The 22,756-nt window shown below is 43.6% G+C and overlaps 1 long non-coding RNA gene across 3 annotated transcripts in view; it reads right to left on the minus strand.

The window, feature by feature from the left end:
* Positions 1 to 22,741, minus strand: part of LOC115306747 — an 81,853-nt gene extending 59,112 nt beyond the window's left edge. For all 3 annotated transcript variants that reach the window (XR_003915415.1, XR_003915416.1, XR_003915414.1), the window contains exon 1: positions 22,644 to 22,741. This is a non-coding gene — a long non-coding RNA (uncharacterized LOC115306747). The remainder of the gene's footprint in view (positions 1 to 22,643) is intronic.
* Positions 22,742 to 22,756: the final 15 nt, after the last annotated feature.

Here is a 22,756-nt window from a genome sequence, read left to right on the forward strand (position 1 = left end):
CTCCACAGAAATATGGCAGGCAAGAAGGGACCGGCAGGATATATTCAATGTGCTGAAGGAGAAAAATACGTAGGCAAGAACACTTTATCCAGCAAGTCTGTCATTCAAAATAGGAGAGAGAGAGTTTCCCATTCCAAAAACTAAAGGAGTTCATAACCACTAACCCAGCCCCTATAAGAAATATTAAAAGAGACTTTTTGAGTGAGAAAGTAACACCCAAACCAACAAAGACTAGAAAGGAACAAAGAACATCATTAGAAACACCAACTTTACAGGTAACAAAATGGCACTAAATTCATATTTATCAATAATCACTCAGGCTATATGGACTAAATGCTCCAATTAAAAGACGTAGAGCATTAGAATGGATTATAAAAAAGGACTCATATATATGCTGCCTACAAGAGACTCATTTTAGACCTAAAGACATCTGTAGATTGAAAGTGAGGGGATGGGATGAAGAAACATCTATCATGCTAATGGATGTCAAAGAAATATAGAGTAGCTACACTCATATCAGACCAACCAGATTTTATTCTTTTTCAAGTACTTATTTAAATTCTAGTTAGTTCACATATAGCGTAATGTTTTTTTCCAGAGTATAATCAGACAAACTAGATTTTAAACCAAAAACTGTAACAAAAGATGAAGGGATTATATCATAATTAAGAGGCCCATCCAACAAGATCTAATTATAAATATATATACCCCCGACTTGGCAGAATCTAAATGTATAAATCAATTAATAACAAACATAAAGAAGCTCGTTGATAATAATACAATAATAGTAGAGGAGTTCAACATGTCACTTATAGCAATGAACAGATCAACTAAGCAGAAAATCAATAAGGAGACAATGGCTTTGAATGTCACACTGGACAAGATAGACTTAACAGATATATACAGAACATTTCCTCTAAAGCAGCAGAGTACACATTCTTTTCATGGGACATTCTCCAGAACAGATCAAATACTGAGTCACAAATCAGGCCTCAACAAGTACAAAAAGACTGAGATCATACTGTGCATATTTTCAGACCACAACTCCATGAAACTTGAAGTCAACCACAGGAAAAAATATCAGAAAGAACCAAATACGTGGAGGTTAAAGAACATCCTACTAAAGAATGAATGGGTTAACTAGAAAATTAAAGATGAAATCTAAAAATGCATGGAGGCAAATGAAAATGAAAACATGACAATCCAAACACTTTGGGATGCAGCAAAGGTACCTGGTCCTAAGAGGGAAGTATATAGCACTACAGGCCTACATCAAGAAGCAAAAAAGTCTCAAATACACAACCTAACCAAAAGGAACTAGGAAAGGAGCCTCAAATAAAGCTTAATGACAACAGAATAAGGGAAATAATAAAGATTAGAACAGAAATAAATTATATTGAAACAAAGAAACAAAACCACACTAGAACAGATCAATGAAACTAAGAGCTGATTCTTTGAAAACATGAATAAAATTGATACACTCCTTTCTTACCAAAAAGAAAAGAGAAAGAACATAATAAATAAAATCACAAATAAAAGAGGAAAGATGACAACCAACACCACAGAAATACAAATAATCATGAGAATATTACAAAAAATTATATGCCAAAATAACTGGGCAATCTGGAAGAAATGGACAAACTCCTTAAAACATTCAAACTGTTAAATTGAAACAGGAAGAAATAAAATTTTTTAAAGTTTTTAAACCAATTTTTTAAAAATATAATTTATTGTCAAGTTGGCTAACATATAGTGTATTCACTGTGCTCTTGGTTTTGGGTGTAGATTCCCATGATCCATTGTTTACATACAACACCCAGTGCTCATCCCAACAAGTGCCTTCCTCACTGCCCATCACCCATTTCCCTCTCTCCCCCAAAGAAATAGAAAATTTGAACAGATCCATAACCAGCAAAGTAATTGAATAAGTAATCAAAAATCTCCCAACAAACAAAAGTCCAGGGCCAGATGGCTTCCCAGCGAAGTTCTATCAGACATTTAAAGAAGAGTTGATACCTATTCTTCTTAAACTATTCAAAAAAATAGAAATGAAACTTCCAAGCTCATTCTATGATGCCAGTATTACCTTGATTCCAAAACCATACTAAGACCTTACTAAAAAGGAGAATTACAAGCCAATACCTGTAGGAGCCCATTCTGCCAAAAGACCTGTTGAGATCCCGCTGTAAGTCACCAAGAGGAACGCGTATATCTCCAGCTTGTCTGGAAAGTGTGACGCTGGTGCAAGTGAGGTCCCTCAGCTGAGGATCGGGATTGAGTCACTCTCCTGGGAGACTGAGCGTACAGTGTCATATGGCTTGTTGGATCCTGCTTTCCTTTGTTTTAGAGAATGTGCGCATGACCTCTTGATCATGATGGACTAGAGACTGGAGTTAGTTTTCTATGACCTTTAATTAGTTTCAGTGAGTGGGCAAATTTTCAGATTGAAACTCCCTTCCTAGTCAGGGGCACTTTACCTGTAAATCATTATGTTCACCTTTAAGAAAAAATAGCCTTGTCATAAGCTTCGGTTAATAATATTACTATATACATAAAACAAACCCCTGCTGATGTATTTTGAGTGATGAATTATGTTTTTTGATCTTCTGTATTGTACCTCATTTCTGTTTTGATTTTCTGTTTTTGCTACCATGGAAATAATAATTTTTCTGGAAGTAACAAACAATGTAATCATTAGAAAAATGATGTAATCACCTATGATATATAAAGATCCTAAACATCACAGTAAAGTGCAATCTTGCCACCATTCACTTTATCTGTCTCCTTTCTTATAGATATTGTGCCGACACCAACCCCCTACTCAGGACGCTTAGACTCTGGCGCATGGGCTGGTCCCCCGCAAATACCCCTGATGAACGTGGATGCAAAATTTCTCAACAAGATGCTAGCAAATTGAATCCAACAGCACATGAAAAGAACTATTCACCATGGTCAAGGGGGATTTATTTTTGGCCTACAGGGTTGGTTCAATATCCACAAATCAATCAATGTGATACACCACATTAGTAAAAGATAAGAACAATATGATTCTGTCAATAGATGCAAGAAAAGGATTTGACAAAATGCAGCATCCATTCTTGATAAAAACCCTCAACAAAGTAGGGATCGACGGAACATACCTCAACATCACAAAGGCCATATATGAAATATCCACAGCTAATATCATCCTCAATGGGCAAAGTGATAGCTTTACCTCTACAGTCAGTAAAAAGACAGGGATGTTCACCCTCACCATTGTTATTTAACATAATACTGTGAGTCCTAGCCTCAGACAGACAACAAAATGAAATAAAAGGCATCTGAATTGGCAAAGAAATCAAACTTAAACTATTGCAGATGACATATTTTACATAGGAAACCCAAAATACTCCACCAAACAATTGCTAGAAATGTGGTGCGTGAGTGGCTCAGTCAGTTAGGCATCTGACTCCTGGTTTCACCTCAGGTCATGATTTCACAGTTTGTGGGATCAAGCCCTGTGCTGACAATATGTAGCCTGCCTGGGATTCTCTCTCTCTTCCTCTTTCTCTCTCTGCCCCTCTTCCGCTCATGAGCGAATGCTCGCTCTCTCTCTCTCTCTCTCTCTCTCTCTCTCTCAAAATAAATAAATAAACTTTTTTAAAAACCCAAAACAAAAAATTGCTAGAACTAGTAAATGAATTCAGCAAAGTCCCCGGATATAAAATCAATCTGTTGTATTTCCATATACAAATGATGAAGCATCAGAAAGAGAAATCAAGGAATCAATCCCATTTACAATTGCACCAAAACCATAAGACACTTAGGAATAAACCTAACCAAAGAGGTAAAAGACCTGTACTCTGAAAACTATAAAACACTGATGAAGGAAATTGAAGAGGACTCCAAGAAAGGGAAGTATATTCCATGCTAATGGACTGGAAGAACAATTGTTAAAATGTCTATACTGTTTACAGCATTCTCTACATTTAATGCAATCCCTATCAAATGCCAACAGCATTTTTCACAGAGTTCAAACAAATAATGCCGAAATTTTTATGGAACCACAAAAGACTGTGAATAGCCAAAGCAATACTGAAAAAGAAAAACAAAACTGAAGGCATCATGATTCCAGACTTCAAGCAATATTACAAAGCTGTAGTCATCAGGATAGTATGGTACTGGCATAAATGTAGACATATTGATCAATAGGACAGCGTTGAAACCCCAGAAATGGACCCACAACTCTATGGTCAACTAATTTTCAACAAAGCAGGAAAGAATATCCAATGGCAAAAAGACAATCTCTTCAATAAATGGTGCTGAGAAAACTGGACAACAACATGCAGAAGAATGAAACTGGACAACTTTATTACATACACAAAAATAAATTCAAATAGATGTAAGACCTAAATGTGACACAGGAAACCATCAAAATCCTAGAGGAGAACACTGGGAGCAACCTCTTTGACATCAGGCACAGCAACTTCTTACTAGATGTGACTCCTGAGGCAAGGCAAACAAAAGCAAAAATGAACCATTGAGACCTCATTTCTGCACAGCAAAGGAAACAATCAACAAAACTGAAAGGTAGCTTATGAAATTAGATATTTTCAAATGACCTATCTGATAAAGAGTTAGTATCCCAAATCTATAAATAACTTATCAAACTCAACACCGAAAAATAAGTAATCCAGTTAAAATATGGGCAGAGGACATGAACAGACATTTTCCCAAAGAGACATACAAGGGACTAACAGACATGAAAAGATGCTAAAAGACCACTCATTATCAGGGAAATACAAATCAAAACCACCCTGATATATCACCTCACACCTGCCAGAATGGCTACAATTAACTCAGGAAACAACAGATGTTTGGGAGGATGTGGAGAAAGGGGACCCCTCTTCCATTGTTGTTGGGAATGCAAACTGGTGCAGCTACTCTAGAGAACAGTATGGAGTTTCCTCAAGAAGTTAAAATAGGGGCTCCTGGGTGGCTCAGTCGGTTAAGTGTCCGACTTTGGCTCAGGTCATGATCTCGTGGTTCGTGGGTTCAAGCCCTGCGTTGAGCTCTGTGCTCAGAGCCTGGAGCCTGCAGCCTGTCTTTGGATTCTGTGTCTCCCTCTCTCTCTGACCCTCCCTTGTTCATGCTGTCTCTCTCTGTCTAAATAAAAAAAAAAAACATTAAAAAATTAAAACAAAAAGAAGTTAAGAGAGAACTACCATGAAATCCAGCAATTGTACTCCTAGGTATTTACCCAAAGGACACAAAACTAGAGATTCAAAGGGTCACAAGAACCCCAATGTTTATAGCAGTACTATCGATAGCTAAACTACGGAGAGAGCCCAAATGTCCATCAACTGATGAATGGATTTAAAAAGTGGTGTAAAAAATAATCCAGTGAAGAAATGGGCAAAAGACATGAATAGACACTTCTCCAGATGGCCAACTGACATATGAAAAAATGCTCTACATCACTCATCATCAGGGAATACAAATCAAAACCACAGTGAGATACCACCTCACCCCTGTCAGAATGGCAAACATTAACAACTCAGGCAACAACAGATGTTGGCAAGGATGTCGAGAAAGAGGATCTCTTTTGCACTGCTGGTGGTAATGCTAACTGGTGCAGCCACTCTGGAAAACAGTATGGAGGTTCCTCAAAAAATGAAAAATGGAACTACCCTACGACCCAGCAACTGCACTACTAGGTATTTATCCAAGGGATACAGGTGTGCTGTTCTGAAGGGACACGTGGACCCCAATGTTTACAGCAGCACTAATAATAACAGCCAAAGTATGGAAACACACCAAATGTCCATCGATGGATGAATAGATAAAAAAGATGTGGCATATATACACAATGAAGTATCACTCAGCAATAAAAAAGAATGAAATCTTGCCATTTGCAACTACATGGATGGAACTAGAGGGTATTATGCTACGTATAAAAAAGAAGACAAGTCTCGTGCTAACACCTTCTTTGTAATTCCTGCAAGAGATAAAGGCTGGACTTCCTTAAACCCTCCTCCCCCAGGTCCCATATAGTCGATATTACTTGTTTGGTTGTAGCAGTGTAATGTACATGCTCCATGAAGGTTGATGAGTATAGGGGAGAAGGAGGTGGATGTCTGTGATCAATGATAGGGCTGTGGAGGCTCTGCATAGGGTGGATGGGGTCTCATCTGGCAGCAGCACACTGAACCCACTGGATACTTGAACCCTCTGGAGTGCCAACGAGGGTCTTGTGGGAGTCTCTTGGTGGAGGGGCCACAAGAGAAGTTATCTGTGTCTCCCTGGGAAGACTATCCCAACAGTGCTAAAGAAATAGCATCTACTTGAAGGAAAAAGAAAGGCTGTGTCATCAGTTTAAGGCTTGGGTCCATCACAGCCCAATTCTTTAACACATCAAAGTAACAGTTGTGCTTTTTACACTTGAGAGCTGCCACCACCTCCAGAACTGCCCTGTAGTCAGCAAGAGAAGTGGGGCTTTGTGACCCTGAAGTAGGAAAATAAGACCCCATGACACTCAGAAAGAAAAGACTTCATGATACCAGGTAGAGAGACAGACAGACAGACACTAAGTGCCATGATCCTCAGGTATTAGAGGGACTACCTCTTAACATGTATCTGGGGAGAGGAAGATTGTTCTTTTCAAAAAATATCAATATCATGAATGACAATGAAAATCTGAAAAATTGTCTCAGGTTAAAGGGGACTAAAGCGATTGCAGTTAAGTGCAAAGTGTGTCAAGAGATTATAAGCTGTCAGAAAAATAAACTGCTATAAAGGACATTATTGGGATAAATTAGAACAATTTTAATATAAACTATGTATTAATAATAGTGTTAATTATATTGTGCTAAGGCCAAGTTTTCTGAGTTTGACAACTGTTTTGTGGTTATATAGAAAATATCACTGTATTTATAAGATATGTGCACAATTAGGCGCTGAAGAGCCATGGATGCCTGAAAATGTGTCAAATGTTAATGATTCTGAATCCACATGAAGAGTACCAAGCTGTTCAATTTGCAACTCTTGAATTTCATTAGGTCTGAAATTCTTCAAACATACGGTCTTTCAAAAAAAAAAGCTATTTAGCATTAGGAATTTTCTGATTTTTAAAAATGAAATAAATGAACCAATAATACTCATCAACTTCTTTTTAGACCCATTCATGTTTTCTATCTGTAACTTTCTGTGGATCACTGTGGACCCAGATCGAATGCCCTTCTATATTCTACAATCATTACTCTTCTTTTTGAGCTTAAATTGTGACAACTTTGGTCAGTGGTTTCCCTTTTTAGGTCAGCTGCTGTGTTCATCTGACACGATCTCATTACTTTTAAGATATTTTCTGGCTTTACAGAATGAGAAACTTCCTACAACTTAAAAAAAAAAAAAAAGTTAGTCTTATGAAAAAAATATGCCTTTTCCAAATGTGAAACCAGTTATTTTTCCAATAGTCTTTCAGTGTAAAAATGGTTTTAGGGACCAGAATCTCTATGGATCCACAGACTGTCATCTGTGGAATCTGAAGAAATCGCACATATCTCACCGAATTGCTATAAATACTAACTGAAGTAATTTATACAAAGTACTGAGCAGTATCTGATTTTTAGTAAATACTCAACATCTGCTTTCCTTCCCCTTCCCTTTTTCCTCCTCTCACTTCTTCTTTTACTAGGATAGAAGCATCCAGGGAACCCTTGAAGACAAGTGTGTCCATCAAGGGAAGAGAAGTATACAAATCCTACTGATGGGTCCAATAAAATGAGAACTGACTGTTGGCCATTGGATGTACGAAGGTGGAAGTTGCTGGTAAACTCTGATGATGCCCCTCCATAAACTGAGGGGGACTGGAGAGTTCAAAGACATGACTCTAGAGGAGGAAATGGAGACACCAAGTACAGACAAATAGGAGCAAAGAAATGAAGTGTCAATGACTCAAGAGAAACTATTTCTTTTAAGACGGGGAAAATCAGTCTTGTATGCTGGAGGGAATGACCCAATAAGAGCATGAAAAATCAATGATTCTTGGAAACGGGGGGAAATGGCTAAAGTGATATTATTGAGAAGGCAATTGGGGGAGGCTTTAGCAGAAACTAAGGTTCCCTCCTATTAACAGGTAGCATAGAAGAGGATGTAGGGCACATGGTGGGGTGTTAGACCGCCATCTGGTGGCAATTCATGGAAGTTCTCTTTAAGCAGAAAATGAAAATAGGTGAACCACCTGAATCTCCCTCTAGATGGGCTGGGAATGTCTCTTAGGATACAGTCTAACTGTTACTTAACCTGAAATCATCTACCTAATCATGTTGCAGGTGCCCCGTGGAAGCCCCATTATAACTGTGCCCAGACACTGAAGACAGGCACCCCCAACACCTCTGATCAAGAATATTAAGTGCTGCCACTGGAATTGCTGCTGATACCCCCAAATCCCCGGCCACCAGGCTGCTTATCCAAAGCCAAGGAACAGTGCATATATATGACTGGTAGATCCTGTGTCTGGTGCCGGTGTCCTGGCTATAAAGGAGGCTGGGAGCCCCTACAGTCAGCATTTTCAACACCTTCAATATTGGGAGACTGGCTTTGCCTTGGAGGGTGAGAACATCCTCCAAATATTTCTTGAAAGGCTTTTAAATTTTGAGTATCCATGACAGAATGACAAACACAAAAGATAGTAAACCTTCCCCCAATCAATACATACCATCAAGTATGGATTATTGTGAAACAAATTCCAGACACCATATCCTAGTACCTGCAGCTACTTCACTATGTAAAAGATGACTTCTGAAATTGTACCCAGTGCAGTTAACAGGGATTAAATAACTCATCATCTCTTGCTGTAACAGAACATCCTGTGTTTAACCTGCCTGTATGCACCTCTTTACGGTTGATTTGTTTGAATAAAATTCAAATAAGATTTCTCTCTCTTTCTCTCTTTTTATCTCCATTCAAATTATTTGTTGAAAAACAATGTCCAATAGACATTCCCACATTCTGGATTTGTGTAACCTGTTTTTCTGAAGCCTATGTGTTGTTTAACCTGTTTTTCTGCACTCTGTATTTCCTGCAAACTTGCAATTAGATGGAGAATCTTTATCAGGGTCAGGTTTAATACTACAGAAAGAACACTGCATGACCGTGGTTGTGAACTTCCTACTGCGTCTCATTAGCAGGCACATAAAGTGTGACCATCTCTATGGTCAGTACTGATTCATGGGTCCTGACTTTTCATCAGACTTTTCCAACCACGACAAAGTTCCCCAGAGGCTATTCACCTATCACTTATAGGAGCCATTGATGACGTCTGCCTGAGTGCATTAACAATTACAAAATGGTGTTTTGTTTCGTTTAGGTGGAGAGGCTTTATTTTTTCAGAGCACTCTTGGGAATCTAAGAGTTCGCAGGTAGTTCCGATGATGCTGTTTGAGGGGCTGACGTTGGCGGAGCCCTGCTCCAAATCAGCGTCGGGGCCCATGCTCAGCAGCACCATCCGGCCTTGCGGCAAGCTGGACCGCCCATGCTGTTTCCTTCAAAACCATGCTCCAGACAGGTGCCGTCCAACAGCCGTATAACACGAGCCAATACTGGTAATATTCTGTCATTCTTTCTGCATTCATTAGCTAGAATTCTCCTCCATAGAACTGTCCCATAATACGTGGTGAGACAGTGTGAGTACAGGAAAAGCAGAATCAATTCTTAACTCTTTTCCTTTATTTAGCAGCTTTTAGAACAAAGAGTTGATTAGCAACTTGGGTTTTAACATTTTTGAAAAGTTTCTATCCATTGAGTTATTGGTCAGTGGGGCTCCCTTCACCTTCCCTTCTGAGTCCTTTGACATGATCCCACTATCCTTTGACAACTTCCTTTCCTTCAGCTTCAAAAAGATCTTTCAGGCTTATCTCTCGTTCATTCCCTTTCTCAGACCTGCAATCAACTCTCTCTTCAAGGATAATGGTTTCTTTCATTGGGAAATTATCTTAAGAGATAATAACCTGGGTTGATCATTGCTTCTGGGCTTTTTCCAGCTTGGACATGAAAAATATGTGTGATCTGAAAACATGTATTTGCATTTTATTTTTTCTAAGGGGAAAATTCATCATGAGTTCATACCGATCTTTTCCAATGCAGATTTCAGATTACATGGTTTCTATGTAATGTCTTTGTTTTTGTTTATCTGTATGTCTTCCTTCTTACAGTAAAAATCTTGGATCCTAATGTCATTAGTATAATTATTTAGATCAACATAATCATTATGTAAATGTGTATGCATATACAGCAACTTCAGAACAACAATGTTGATATTATTTCTAACAATGTCATCACTGAAAATTTTAGGGACTATTATTGCAATTCTATTTATTTTTATCCTTGGGGTATATCATACTAAGGGCATGTAATGAACTGCTGTGCTTTAAAATCAGTTGCAGTAATTTTTCCTGTATGGTTCCGCTGTCAACTTCAAACTGTGGTTTTGTTCCACTCCCTCCATCGGGCTGACTCTCCATTTGGTCCAACCCGTCTTCAGTGACTGGGTTCAGAAACGTGGAGATTCTCCTCTGCAAGTGCCCGGGCAGCCTCACTGCACATTTGCTGGGACCAGCTCATAGATGCCGCTGGGGCCAGCAGCTCCTACCAAGGCTCTCTGCCAAGCCCCACCTCAGGAAGAAGAGCCTGGCGTCTCAGCAAGAAATCTTTTTTCTTCTCATTTTTAAAAAAAAATTTAATGTTTATTTATTTTTCAGACAGAGATAGTGGGGGTGGGGCAGAGAGAGAGAGGGAGACAGAATCTGAAGCAGGCTTCAGGATCTGAGTGGTCAGCACAGAGCCAGACATGGGGCTCGAATTCAAGAACGGTAGGATTATCCGAGCTGACGTCAGATGCTTACCCACTGAGCCACCCAGGTGCCCTTCCTTTTTTTTAAAAGATTTTATCTTTAAGTAATCTCTACACCCAATGTGGGGTTCCAACTCCCAGATTTGAGATCAAGAGTCACATGCTCCTTGGACTGAGCCCGCCAGGTGCCCCCAAGAGATCTTTTTCTGAGGGACTGCTCAGAAAACTTCTTATAGACCTCAAGTCTAATATCATTTTCCTTTCCTTTTTAAAACCATTTTTGGACGATGTTCACCCTCAGCTGCTTTGCATCGTTGTCTTTTATTGCCTGTTTTTTACTTTCAGCTTAAGCGTAACTGAGCAGTGAAGGATTAACTCTACAGGCTTGGGTCGCTAGAACCCTGCACTTTCCTAAACCAGAAGCTCTTGGCTGACATAAGTGAGCTGCTGGGCTATCCAGCCCGATAAGGATGTTGTGTATCTGAGACCGTGGTCTAGGCCGGATAATTTACGCTAACAATGTGATTTAGGACTACCCCTTCTTTTCACTCACCTGGAGTCTGGTGCCGCACTGTATCAGCGTGACCTCTAGGGCTGGCCGCCATGCCTCTGTGACCAAATCCCAACAACTCTGACACCAGGGCCCAGGAGAGTTTCCCAGGTTGGCAACAATTTGTGTGTGCTGTCACACATCACTGGTAGAACGGGGCACTGTCTGTGCTCCACTGGGAGAGGACAGCTAGCAGGTCACGCCTGCCTTCACCTGGACTCCAGCTTATGTGCCCTTTTTCTCTTTGCCGATTTTAATCTGTATCCTTTTACTGTAATAAACCACACCGTGAAGAAAAAACGTTTTTCTGAGCTCTGTCTTTCTAACAAATCACTAAGCCTGAGAGTGGTCTTGAGGACCCCTGACCCAACACTTGTCTTAATTTTGTTCTGCTTTGTGACATTATATATATATATATATATTTGGTCTCTGTCCCCAGTTCCCAGCACTGAGCATCTAAAGCCCTTGGAATTTCTTAAGCAATGGGGTAACAAGAGAATCTTTTGTTATTCATAATAACTCCTTTCAAACATACCTGAGCTTATGCTAATAAGCTGACTTTTGGTGGACCCCCAGGTGGCTTCAGAAGGGGGAGGGAGCTGGTTGCCAGAGGAACCAGCCATGTTAGGAGCAGTTTAGAACTTCCAGCCTCACTCTCCAAACTCTGGGGGCGCAGGAGGTGGGGGGAGACTGAGTTCAGTTACCAACAGTTAATGCCTATGTATTCCAACCTCCATAAAAACCCTTAAATGAGGGGCGCCTGGGTGGCTCTGTCAGTTGAGCATTGACTTGACCTCAGGTCATGGTCTCATGGTTCATGAGTTCGAGCCCCACACTGGGGTTCTCTGCTATCAGTGCAGAGCTTGCTTCAGATCCTATGTCTCCCCTCTCTCCCTGCCCCTCCCCTGCTGACTCTCTCAAAAATAAACATTAAACAAAATTAAACCCTAAATGATAGGACTTGGGAGAATTTCCTGTTTGGCGAGCATATTCGCATGACAAAAAGGTGGCACAGCAAGTCCCAAGGCCACCGGGACTGGAGCTTCTGTGCACAAGATATTTCTGGAACTCTATGTATGCCTTCATCTGGCTGTTCATTTGTGTCCTTCCTATTAAATCAGTAAACATAAACAGAGTGCCTTCCTGACTCTGTGAGCCATTCTGGCAAATTATCAAGGCTGAGGAGGAGGTCATGGGAACCTCTGATTTACAGCCTATCTGTCAGGAGTACAGGTGCCAGCACTTAACACTGGCACCTGAGTGGGAACAGTGTCCTGTGGAACTGAGTCCTTAACCTGTGGCTCTGTGCCAACTCTGGGGAGTGACGGAATTGAACTGAATTGCTGGACATCCGGTTGGCAACAGAGAGTGGGAGATGTGGGTGTCGGAAGGAAAAGCAGAACTCTCTCATTTGATATCAGAAGTAATGGGTGTATGTGACTAGGGGGCTCCTGGGTGGTTCAGTCAGTTGAGTTTCCGACTCTTGATTTCCGCTGAGGGATCCCAAGGTCCCGGGTTCAAGGCCCTGTATCCAGTTCTGTGCTGAGTGTGGAGCCTGCTTGGGATTCCTCTTACTTCATCTGCCTCTCTCCCCTACTCATGTGCTCTCTCTCGCAAAAGAAAAAAACATAGTAATGTGAATAAAAACAGCTGAAGCTTTTCATCCAATTTTGAGCGCAGGCTTTGCAATGAGACTTCCTGGGTTGGAATCCCATCTTTGCCGCTCCCTAGCTGACCCTGGACAAGTTGTTTCATCGGTCAGGCCTCCGCTCATTATCTTTTCAGTGGGAATAACTGCTTTTGTTTCTCAGATAGTCCTCATGAGGAGCATGTGAGACCCACGAAGTGCTCAGACAGCACCTCATGTACAACTACTGAAAGGGTTTTAGCTTTTTATAGATAGTTATGAATAAATATTATTTTCCTTTCTTCAGTCTTATTATTGGTGAATTTTATTTAAATTTTGCTCTCATGAAAAAATGCTCTCTTCCTGTGTGTGGATGCTTCGACTTTTAATATCATCTTTTTAATTTATTCTTCTCTATTTTATACCAATCACTAGTATTAAGCCTGCCCCTAACTCAGCAGAACTATTCTCTTGTGTTCTCTTGGTTGATGGTTCTTTTCTATCACTTTCTATGGTTGGTCTCTATAACAGTTGCCTGAACATGACTGAAAGGAGGTGTTAAGAGTAGAGGGTTCTCATTATAAAAGTGGCTTAAAATGAGACAGAAAGTAGGGCGCCTGGGTGGCTCAGTCAGTTAAGCATTCCACTTCGGCTCTGGTCATGATCTCACCGCTTGTGAGTTCGTGAGTTTGAGCCCCATGTTGGGCTCTGTGCTGACAGCTCAGAGCCTGGAGCCTCCTTCGGATTCTGTCTCCCTCTCCCTCCCTCCCTCCCTCCCTCCCTCCCTCTCTCTCTCTCTCTCTCTCTCTCTGCCCCTCCCATGCTCATGCCTGTCTCTCAGTAATAAATAAAAATGTTAAAAAAAAAACTTTAATGAAACAGAAAGAGAAAGAGGGAGACAGGGTGGAGAGGAAGTTCCTCCTTGCACCCACATCTCAGTCTCTGAAAACGGATGTCTTACACCAAAGTTCCCAGCCTATTTCAAAATGTGTTACCAGAGAATCCTCATTCCAGGAAACATAGGGGCGTGAGCACACACTCCTTGACTCCCTCCCTGCCCATTGCACATTTGATCAGTTTGCTAACAACTCATGCTGCCCAGTGCCCGTGCAGCCGCTGGATTCCAATGCCACTGACCAGGAGGGGTGACTCTGGGCAGAGCGACAGGCTCCCAACCTGCCCCTGATAGGGGGCCACATGGAATTAGGCTTCCCAGAGACAGGCCTGGAGCATGTCTGTCCCGGAGCATGTACTGGAGCCAGACATCAGCTCTTCTTCTATTTATCCCACTCCATTTCCATCATGTCCCTGGCAGGCTCCCCTACTCTGACAGTCAAATGTGGTTGCTTGAGGGTGTTGCGCTGCTGGGCTACCCCCCTCCCGGTGTTTCTGTGAAAATGCAGGAAGCTTTGGGTGCATCACCTTGTTTGTGGTTTTTCAAGCCTCCAGCTCCTGTACCAGGCAACTTAGGTCTGGGAGAGAAAGACACATCACATGGTGAACAAGCCAAGCCCCTACGTGAACGTTATATCCATGGCTCCCCTCCTGCCTTCCCATCACACTCCCCCAGGAAGACACACCAGAAGCTGGACTCCCAATTGCCAGCCTTGCCAGGTGGAAAAGGTTGCAGTGGTGACCACACTGTCCACAGACCCTAACCCTGGCCGCCCTGGTATGAAATTTATTTCAAGATTTATTCACAGGCATAGGATACTCCCACTGCTGGACTCGCCCCATTATTTGGGCTGCTACAGTTTGATGGTGCAACCCAACGACCAGCAAAAAGAGGGGCTCATTTGAGCTTCAGGTGCTGGTGGACAGGTAGGCTAAGTTTAACACAGTCATCTTCTGCCCACAAGAGCAGGTAGGAATGACCGGGTTTGTTTGTTTTTACTTCTGATATTTTAATTAATTTAGTAATCAAAATATTTTTTCAGGAATAAAATTTAATGATTGATTCATCACTTATATAGAACACTCAGTGCTCATCCCAACAAGTCCCCTCCTTAACGGTCATCACCCACGTAGCCCATCCCCCCACCCACCTTCTCACCAGCAACCCTCCTCAGTTTGTTCTCTGTAGTTAAGAGTCTCTTATGGTTTGCCTCCCTCTCTGTTTTTATCTTATTTTTCCTTCCCTTCCCTTATGTTCATCTGTTTTTTATCTTAAATTCCATATATGAGTGAAATCACATGGTATTTGTCTTTCTCTGACTGACTTATTTTACTTACACTCTACTTCTATCCACGTTGTTGCAGATGGTAAGATTTCACTCTTTTAGATAGCTGAGTGATATTCTATTGAGTATATATACCACACCTTTTTTTATCCATTCATCAGTTGAGGGACATTTGGGCTCTTTCCATACTTTGGCTATTGTTGATAGAGTTCCTATAAACATTGGGGTGCATGTGCCCCTTCAAATCAGCATTTTTTTATCCTTTGTGTAAATACCTAGTAGTGTAATTGCTGGTCGTTGGGTAGTTCTATTTTTCATTTTTTGAGGAACCTCCATACTGTTTTCCACAGTGGCTGCACCAGTTTGCATTCCCACCAGCAGTGCAGACGGGTTCCTCTTTCTCCACATCCTCGCCAACATGTGTTGTTACCTGACTTGTTAATTTAGGCATTCTGAATGGTGTGAGGTGCTTTTTCATTGCGGTTTTGATTTGTATTTCCCTGATGATGAGTGATGTTGAACATCTTTTCATGTGTCTGTTGGCCATCTGGATGTCTTCTTTGGAAAAGGATCTATTCATGACTTTTGCCCATTACTTCACTGGATTACTTATTTTTTGGGTGTTGAGTTTGATAAATTTTTTATAGATTTTGGATACTAACCCTTTATCTGATTTATCATTTGCAAATATCTTCTCCCATTCCATCGACTGTCTTTTAGTTTTGCTGATCGTTTCCTTCACTTTGCAGAAGATTTTCATTTCGATGAGGTCCCAATAGTTCATTTTTGCTTTTGGGAGACGTCTGCCTACGGAGACGTGTGGAGTAAGAAGTTGCTGCGGCTGAGGTCAAAGAGATTGTTGTCTGTTTTCTCCTCTAGTATTTTGATGGCTTCCTGTCTTGTGTTTAGATCTTTCATCGATTTTGAGTTTAGTTTTGGGTATGGTGTAAGGAAGTGGTCCCGCTTCATTCTTCTGCATGCCACTGTCCAGTTTTCCCAATACCATCTGCTAAAGAGACTGTATTTTTTCTACTACTCTTTCCCGCTTTGTCAAAGACTAGTTGGTCACATATTTGTGGGTCTGTTTCTGGGTTCTCTATTCTTTCCCATTGATCTATGTGTCCATTTTTGTGTCAGTACCATACTGTTTTGATGACTACAGCTTTGTAATACACCCTGAAGTTCTGAATTGTGATGCCTCCAGCTTTGGTTTTCTTTTTCAGGATTGCTTTGGCTATTTGGGGTCTTTTCTGGTTCCATACAAATTTTAGGATTGTTTGTTCTAGCTGTGAATGATGGTGTTGTTTTGATAGGGATTTCAGGAGTGGCTCTTCTTTTATTGGAATCTGAGCTCATTCCTCTGTGATATTTACACCAGAGCTGAAATGAACACATTTTGTGTTTGCATAGATTCCCCCAGTGTTCCAAAGTCCATTCTACTTCCTTTTCTGTTTCTAAACCACCTAGAAGATGACATACGACCTTGATCACTATACCAACACTTAGCAAGTCAAATTTAAAGATCCAGGGGATTTACAAGAGGTCCCTGGCTGGCCAGGCCTCATTCCCTGGAAGCAGCATTTGCAGATTCAAGGTGAGAGCATGTTCAGAGCCATTTGTGGGAATAAGATGGGGTCAAGAGGAGCACAAACCCTGGCAACCAAGGTGGAGAGGTGAAATTCTGCTAGTAGGCTGGCTAATGAATAACTTTTTTCTAGAACATTCTTCTATCTGCTCTTTGAGTACATCCTGTTCATCCTTCAGGGTCTGGCTTAAAGCCCACCTGCTACGGCACATCTCTTCCTAGAAGAGTATAGACTTGGCCCAAATGTGGGGCAGATCCCAAGTGGGCAGCAGCCGGAGGCTGTGAGCTCACCACCGGCCTCAGGGCCCATTCTCTCTTGCAGGGAGATGTGAGCTTCGCAACACCACTGATGTCACTCTCAATGTTCTGAATGTGAATTCTTTTTTCTTCCTTGAGTCATCCTTTTAAATGGATTCCCAGATCTGGAAAGGCCGAGTTACTTGGGGCGTATGAACAACATCCTGTCTTATGCATACAGCCAAGACACCCTTTGCAGGGACTGTCCGCTGAATGGGTGTGCTGGTTTCCTGTTCGTTTCCCATCCTTCAGTTAACCCCACATTTGAGCAGCCCAGTGAGTGCATGTATGTGGCTCACACAGGCAGGAGTTGAAGGGAGACACTGACGCCCCCACTTCCAAATACATGACATACCAGGAAGAGTGCAAATCGAGGAAGAGGAGATTCGTGCCATCTGCATGTTGTGCAAATAACAAAAATGATCATTTCAAGAGTGAAGTTAAAGTTGACCACATGCCACAGCATGGATGCACCTTGAAGACAGCATGCTAAGATGCCAAACAGAGACAAGCCCTGGATGACTCCATTCCTCCAAGCTTTCTAGAGTAGTCAAATTCCCAGAAACGGAAAGTAGAACTGTGGCTTGCCAGGGGGTATGGAGAGCGGAAAAAGGGGAGTTGTCCTGTAATGGGTCTATGGTCTTCCGTTTTGAAAGATAAAAAAGCTCTGGAGACTGTTTGCACAACGTGAATATACTTAACACTAGGAACTACACAATTATAAGTGGTTACAACGCTAGTTTTATGTTGTGTGTGTGTGTGTGTGTGTGTGTGTGTGTGTGTGTGTGTGTGTGACCGGCCACAATTGGGATAACAAATTTTAAAAAGTCGCTCCATGGGACCAAACAACCTGCAGTGATGTCACCATCTGCACTGCCCTCTGCTGGTCAGTGAAGCTGATGCAGCGAGGAGAACTCTGGGCTTCTACAATGAAACTGGACACTCACCACCCCACGAGTCTTCTATTTTATGGCCATTCGTGGCTTTTAAAGCAGGCAAAAAGTATGCTCATGGTGTAAACACTTACTCAAAAACTTGCCCCATAAACCGAAGAGGTTAAAAGCCACCCCACTCTTCACTTTTTCTCTTTACACCTGCCCGTGATTGATGACACCTCCATGCCCCTTAACAGTCACCCTGGCCTCTACCACACAAACCACAGAACTTCAAAGAATGAAACTTACTGGGGCGCTTGGGTGGCTTGGTTGGTCAGGTGCCCAACTCTGGGTTTCGGCTGGGGTCATGATCTCAGTTTGTGAGTTTGAGCACCAAGTCTGGGTCTGCACTGACACTCCAGAGCCTGCTTGGAATTCTCTCTCTCTCTCCCTCTCTCTCTGCCCTTGCCCTGCTCATGCTCACTTGCTCTCTTTTTTAAACTAAATAAACTTTTTAAAAAATGAAGAATGAAACTTATTTAATGGTTTAACCCAGAATCCCCATTAGCCTAAATTCAGGGTGAGAAGAGCAGTAAGACCCCCATCTGGAATTCCCCAGACCACCCCTGACTTGACTACATATGAGCCCACCAGACTGAAAGTCCCTCAGACCTCTCTCAGCCTATCCGACCCTTCGCTGATGTCATCTTGGTTAAGTTACTCTTTGTTCCTTTCCTCCCTGTCACATTCACAGATGTTTAGAGAAAGTAAGTTCAAGGAGATTAAGTCACTTGTCCAAGGTCACAGAGCCACGGAGTGCAAAGCTGTATTCCAACTGCAGTTCTGCCAAACTCTTCCTATTTCCTTTTTCATTACTGCCCTTCCTTTCTCACAAGCAGCATGCTTTTCTCAAGTAGCAGGATCCCTTGTCCTTATTCTTATTTATTTTTGAGAGACAGAGACAGTGCAAGCAGGGAAGGATCAGAGAGAGAGGAGACCCAGGATCTGAAGCAGGCTTCCATACTCTGAGCTGTCAGCACAGAGCCGGATGCAGGGCTTGAACCCATGAACAGTCAGATCATGACCTGAACCGAAGTTGGACGCTTAACCAGGTGAGCCACCTAGGCACCCCTCCTTTGTCCTTCTTTTAAAAAATAGATAGGTAGATAGATAGATAGATAGATAGATAGATAGATAGATGATAGATAGATAATGCTACAGTCAGTAACACTGATTCTGTTGAAACCATTTTCTTTCCTCCTCCGTTGTGTTATTTATGAACATTTGGCATCTTCCTTCCTACCTACCTTCCTTCCTACCTACCTCCCTTCCTCTCCCCATCTCTCCCTTCCTCTCTCCATCTTTCCCTTCCCATATACCCTTCCCAGCTATGCACTGAGAGACAGGTACAACGTGAAATGAGACCCCTGCAGGCAGGGCCAATATTTAACCAGTAACCTCAGGAAGTCCACGTCCAGCCAGTGCAGCTTCTGATTGGCTGGGACTGCGTCATGCACGGTGTGAAATATTTGGACCATTTCCTCCGCTTATCCGCAAGGGTAATTGTGTGTGTGTCCCCTGGAGTGCTCTCCTGGGATATGCTAGGCCCTGAGGCTGTGAGGCCACGTGGGCCATGGCCTGAGCTTGGAACCTCAAATCAAAAGGCAGGGACTCAGATCCAGCCCTGCTACAATCCACCTTGTGAGTGACCGAGCGCTCACAATCAATTCTCCCTGAGTAAAGTGAAGTGTGTGAGGCCTGTACCATTTTTGTTAAAGAGAACACTGTGTGGGAACGTACCTGGTGCACACGGGAACCATGTGTGAAAGAAGATGCACCGCCCAGTTCACAGTGGGAGTCTCTGGGGGAGGAGAACTGGCTGAACGAGGTCTTTTTTCACTTTACTTAGTCTCTTTACTTTTAATTTTTCATAACAAGCATTTGTTGTGGTTTTTTAAATGTTTATTTTTGAGAGAGAGAGATTGAGAGAGAGAGCAGGGGAGAGCAGAGACAGAGAGAGAGAGAGAGAGGGAGACACAGAATCTGAAGCAAACTCCAGGCTCTGAGCTGTCAGCACTGAGCCTGACACGGGGCTCGAACTCAAGAACTGGGAGATCACAACTGAGCCGAAGTCGGACACTTAACCGACTGAGCCTCGCAGGCACAACCATTTGTTGCACTTTTTGAAGTTAATAATAAGGAAAAGTCCTATTTGTTTCTGTTTTGCAGGAAGTCACACTTCTTATCCGAGGCCACAGGGCCTTGGCATCTAACTCAAGGCTGTCCTGTATGTTCTGAACGCAGCCTCTGAACAATTAGGGGATGTGAGTACTGGGCACCATTTGACCCCCCCCAATGCCCGGGTTTCAGCACATGCTGCCCAGCGCTGGCAACAAAACATCTACAAAGTTTTCCTTGCCTTCCTTCTGTTTGCATCTGACCCCATCAGCAAATGCTCAGCCACCGCTCAGCCAAAGCGTATTTATCTTCTGTTGTGCCCACTGCTATAAAATGTCCAAACCTGTCCCAGGTTCTGGGGAAGAGCTACCACAAAACATGATGAATTTCCAGACTTCTTTGGATTTTACAATGACTGACGTGTTTGTTCTTAAGTCACAGGCCCAAGGGACAGAGCAAGCTGTGGGAAAGCGACATGATTACTTGTGCCTGTCATAGGAAGATACGCCAACAAGAGAACAAGACTTTACTGTCTCCCCAAGAGAACAGTCCTCTCTCTAGCAAATAATCCATCCCAAATTACCTTATGAGAAATCAGTTATACTTTTCAATAACGGAATGCCAAAAGAGAGATTGCAAGGAGCCACATGTAGGTAGAAAGAGCACTAGGCTTTGGACTCAGACCAACCTGGGTGCAAATCCAAACCCTGAACAAGTCCCTTAACCCACTTTACTAAATGGACACCTTATTTTGTGCCAGGCCCTCTGCTGGGCATTTTACACTAACAGCTCAAGCCTGAAGAGGTTTGTATTGTTCCCAACGTATAACAAATGAGAGAAGTGGGACTCTTGGAAGAACGCCACAATGTGGGAGGGTTCGGCTGATGAAATTGCAAGGGCCCGGATTCCAACTCATATCAGGAAGTCAAAGCCAGCAGCCATTCCTCTGGCTGGTGCCCCCGCTCCCACACATGAGGAGACAATGATTCCTCTAAGCACACTGTGGAAACCAGGTCTAACCAGAAGTGCTACCACTGGGTAAGCGATCCCCAAATCCAGACCTTGACCTAGAAAAGGAAGGCAGGCACAGATCAGTGGATGAAAACTGTGCTTTGGCATTCGATGAACCTAGATTCAAATGAGGGCTCCACTGTGTGCCAAACTGTGACCCTGGTACTTTACCTGACTTCTCTGGCTCTCAGATTCTTAAAATGTAAAGGGCAACTGGTGAGAGGTTAAGCTAGGATTATACAGCCCCTCGGCCAGAGTCATATTACTGGAGCTGCTGATCTCAGGAAGAGGAGGTGGAGACCTCCAAGTTGGAAAAGGAGGACGGAAGTTCTTGGACCCTGGACTGATTTAGAAGCCGCCTTTAGAAGCCTGGTCCTGCCCATACACCAGGGCTCTGGGGCAATGACACAGCCCTCTCTCACTTCTTAGAGCTACTGAGAGCCCTCCAGCCAGAAAGGGGCTCCTTTCTAGAATATCTGCCAAAGGCCCACAAGGAAATCAGCCCGCAGTAAATGTGACCTCCCCGCCATAGTGTGTCACACACAAGCTGCTTGGTCAATGTGTGAGAGACCCTGTTCTCCGGGCTTTCCGCCTAAGTCACTCCCTCATTCAGTGTACTCCAGGGCCCTACCTGCACCCCATGGCCAGAAGCCAGGGAGAGCCTAAAATACTGGGTGCTCAACAGATTTGATTTTCTACACAGAGCTGAACTGGGAGGGCCCCCGCGCAGCCTGCTCTCCACCAGCCTGGTCCACCTGTCCCTGGCCCAGTGCAAAGGCTGGAACGCGCCAAGTTTCACTCTCCTTGGTGCTTCTGATCAGGGACATGCTTTCCTCTGAACACGTCCAGGGGGGCAGCCTGACAGGGCCTAAGCCTTGCCGAGTCACTATCCATGTATTTCGGCTCCATGTAGCTGCTGAAGGACAACAGGCTGCCAAGATGAAGATCTCCAGCCTCCGCCCATGCCTGGTGCCCTGATGGCCCTGCCTGAGGCTGGGCTTGGCGGCCTGGGGCACAGGGCTGCAAGCGGGCCCTGGCCTTGAGGATGCCAGGGCCGCTGTGGGGGTGGAGGGTTGGAACAACCTGCGCAACATGGAGCTGCCGCACTACAGAAGCGGCGAGAACCTCACCCCAGACCACGTGCGTGTGGGATGTGTCTGGAGGGCAACGGGAGACCTGCGCCTGAGCTCACTGCCCAAGGGCTCGGGGCTGCACTGACACCTGACATCTGGGCGGCCACCGTCAATGCCCCGCTCTCCTTCCCTCCCCCAGCCCCCGTCCCCTGCCAGGGCCTCCACGGCGCATTCTCCGTCCGCTGCCAGGACGTCGAGAGGTACAGCCTGGAGTCCCAGCGGTTCACCGGCCAGTGGCGGGTGGCGCACTTGCTCCGGCAGGGCCCCAAGCCCCGCCCCCCGCTTCCAGCCTGCCCCCCCAACCCGCAGCACCTGCTGACCCTGCCAGCGCAGGAGGCCGGCGAGGCCGCAGGGCCGAGGCCCGCGCGCGCGTACTCACCCGCTAGGACGTGGAGAGGCGGGAGCCTCGGCCGTTCGGCCCGCGGCGGGGAGCGACGTCACGTTCGCCGCCTCCGCGGCGCTTGCTCACGCGGTCCGGGCAGGCGCAGAGCG

Source organism: Suricata suricatta, chromosome 11 (genome assembly GCF_006229205.1).
Source record: "Suricata suricatta isolate VVHF042 chromosome 11, meerkat_22Aug2017_6uvM2_HiC, whole genome shotgun sequence".
In the NCBI taxonomy this organism is placed as follows: Eukaryota; Metazoa; Chordata; class Mammalia; order Carnivora; family Herpestidae; genus Suricata; species Suricata suricatta.